The 3,011-nt window shown below is 40.2% G+C and overlaps 1 non-coding gene across 1 annotated transcript; it reads right to left on the reverse strand.

Moving 5' to 3' along the window:
* Window positions 1-2,322: 2,322 nt before the first annotated feature.
* Window positions 2,323-2,428, reverse strand: LOC122151361. The gene has a single exon (XR_006164121.1). It is a non-coding gene; the product is annotated as a U6 spliceosomal RNA (small nuclear RNA).
* Window positions 2,429-3,011: the final 583 nt, after the last annotated feature.

A 3,011-nucleotide genomic window follows, 5' to 3' on the forward strand; every position in this document is an offset into this window, starting at 1 on the left:
GTTTTGGTTCAAAGTTTAAATAATATCTCAGGGCAATAGTCTTGGGGAGTCCTCTAGTTGCAACCAGTCTAGTAAGTCTGGCCTATGTAAGAATTTGAGTTCTGTTCCATGTTTTTCTCCCAGTCTGTCAGGATCTATCTACTGTGGCCCCGATTAAAGCAATTGGTAGTGGAAGTAGGCACCGTCTAGTTCTTCTGGTCTCAGGGTAGTTGAGGCTGTGGTTCATTTAGACAGTCCTATAGACTAGTTTCTTTTTCAAGTCTGGGTTTCCTTTTGGCTCTTTTGCTCCAGACAAATAGGGACCAGTAGTTGTATATTAGATGGCTGCTTGCAAGCTTTTAAGACCCTAGGCACAACTCACCAAACTGGGATGTGAAACATCAATTTATTAACTGTATTATGCCAATTGACTGAATTGTCCCACAAGAGTATGGTCCTATGCCTTAAACCCAGAAAACCAATCCTGTGAGGTATTTGGCTATATCTGAGAAGTATTCCTAACTAAAAGCTACATCTTTAAGTGACTAAACTATTTTGACTTAGCTGATTTAAATTGGTTTTCTAAGATACAGCTTCTTCCCCCCCACACACACCGCCCTGCGCATGATCGTTGTGTAAGAACCATTATACACGCAGGTTTATCTAACTATAACAAGCTGTCTTCATTTTTCACTGGCTTTTTACCTGCAAAATCATCTGCACACTTTCTTTTTCATGAAATAACTCTTTTTCTGGCCCAACTAATTCTTACCCAGTATGTCTAATACACGTTCTAAAAGAGCTGCGTGCTGGGTTTGCAGAGGTAAATTTTAGTTGAGAAGTGTTTAATAACTCAGTTTTCCTGACCTCTTCGGGCTGTTGTTCCAAGGCTAGTCCCTAGTGAGGCAAAGGAGTCAGAATGTGGGCTGCAAGGAACTCAAGGCGCTGCTTTGTGAACTGCTTTCCTATTCAGGGAACAGTATGACCTGGACCATGTCTCTGTATCATGTTCCAATCCTGAACATAAAGGCCCTCTGCTGTCAGCGGTAATGGTCATGACAAATTTGGAAAGAGAATGGAGGCTGAGTACAGTGGGTCTGACTTACTTTGTGTCTAGCAACTAGGTCACATTTCTAAGTGCATTTTGTTTACTAGGTGAGAAACTGTACCTTGTGCATACTGGGTAGGGAAGAAAGGGTCTGTTTTATTAAAAATTTGGTGAAGTAAATATATCCATTAGGATTATTTGATTGCAAGCAACAGAAACCAACTCTTCCTTAACTAAAGCAGGTAAAGGGATTTACTGGAAGATGGACGGGGTGGCGTGTGGCTTACAGGGTGGAAGAAAAAGTTAGTGGACCAGATCTGGGGAAAGATGGCAGCCTTTTAGCTCTCAGGATCGCTGCCTCTTCTGGGAGCCCTGTTGGAGGAATCTGCTCCAGTCATTTCCAGTCTTTGTCATATCACTGTGGAATCACACTTGGGGCCTGTGCCCATACATTGGCAGGCAGAGGGCAGGGCACATTGATGGATAGTCCCATCAGACTATATCCCATGGGGAAAGAGAAGTTCTCTCAAACAGCATCCCCTCCCTGAGTCAGGGAATGGTTTCTCCCTGGGACACAAGTACAACCAACTAACTTGATAAGCAAATATTTACAGTCCATACATTGCCAAATAAACATCACATCAACTTCTAATTTATTTATGCAGTGTTTCCTCCCCTCCCCTCAACTTCTAATTTTTATTTGAGAACTTAATTGAGGTATAAAATCACACCCATTTCAAATGTATAATTCAGTGAGTTTTGGTAAATTCACAACATTGTGCCACTATCACCATAAGTCAATATTAGAGCATTTCTGTCACCCCCAAAAGATCCCTTAAATCCATTTGCAGTCAGTTCTCTTACCAACCTCTAGCCCCAGGCAGCTGCTAATATGTTTTCTGTCTCCTCAGATTAGAACATAGGTTTTTATATGTTCCTGGCTGGCATAATTTTTTTTCTCCTGGGTATTCTGGAAACTGCTATATATAAAATAAGAAAGAAAGAAATCAATGGCATGAATTCTATTTGTCACTGGCCTCTTCAGATACTTTCTTCTCTCATGTGGACGCTAAGTTGGGAGAGCTTAGTTCTAGTCTTCTCTCCTGGCATTATTTAGCTCAGTCTCTCTAAGCCTCAGTCATGGAACCTTCTAGGCCTCACTTCCTCATCTCTAAAATTCAGAAAAGGATTCAAGATGATAACTTACATTATTTATATCTTTAGTGATCAGCAATCATGCTCTCTCTTGCTCTGTCACTTTGTTTTTTAAACATTTTCTTGTGGTTTTAGTGAAAAAAAAAATGGAACGCTTCATGAAACTTGCATGTCATCCTTGTGCAGGGGCCATGCTAATCTCTGTATCGTTCCAATTTTTGATGTATGTGCTGCTGAAGTGAGCACTCTGTTTTTTGTGAAATAATTTTTGGTGAAAAATTACTTCTTGATTTTATATGTTCCCTTCAGTCAGAGGACTAAAAAAATTGAAATAAAATATTTATTCAAAATTCACAAGACTAAGCATAAAAGCAATTTAGGTTTGTAATCTTTCTACTTCTGAAGTTATTAAAGCTTAAACTGCACTGAGCCTTTTGCAACATCATGTTGACTGTGTACATAGATGAAGGAAAGCAATTGAAAACTTTTTCCTCTCCTTCATGCTTTCTTATTTATTTTTTTAATTTTTATTGTGATTTGGGTGAAAGTTTATACAGCAAATTCATTTTCCATACAGCAGTTTATGCAAATTTTGTTTCATGACATTGACTGCAATCCCCACAACGCAATTCCCACTTCTTCCCCGTAGTCACCTCTTCCTTGTGTCCTTCTTTCCTATGCATTCCTGTCCCCTGAGCTATCTCCCTGTGCAAATACTGCCCTTCTCTTCTCCCATGGTAGCGTAGTGCCCAAGGCACTTGACTGCTAACCAGAAGACTGGTGGTTCAAACCTACCAGCTACTCCTTGGAAGGAAGGTTGGGCAATCTA

Source organism: Orycteropus afer, unplaced genomic scaffold (genome assembly GCF_000298275.1).
Source record: "Orycteropus afer afer isolate SDZICR_OR568_19922 unplaced genomic scaffold, OryAfe1.0 scaffold00404, whole genome shotgun sequence".
Lineage (NCBI taxonomy): Eukaryota > Metazoa > Chordata > Mammalia > Tubulidentata > Orycteropodidae > Orycteropus > Orycteropus afer.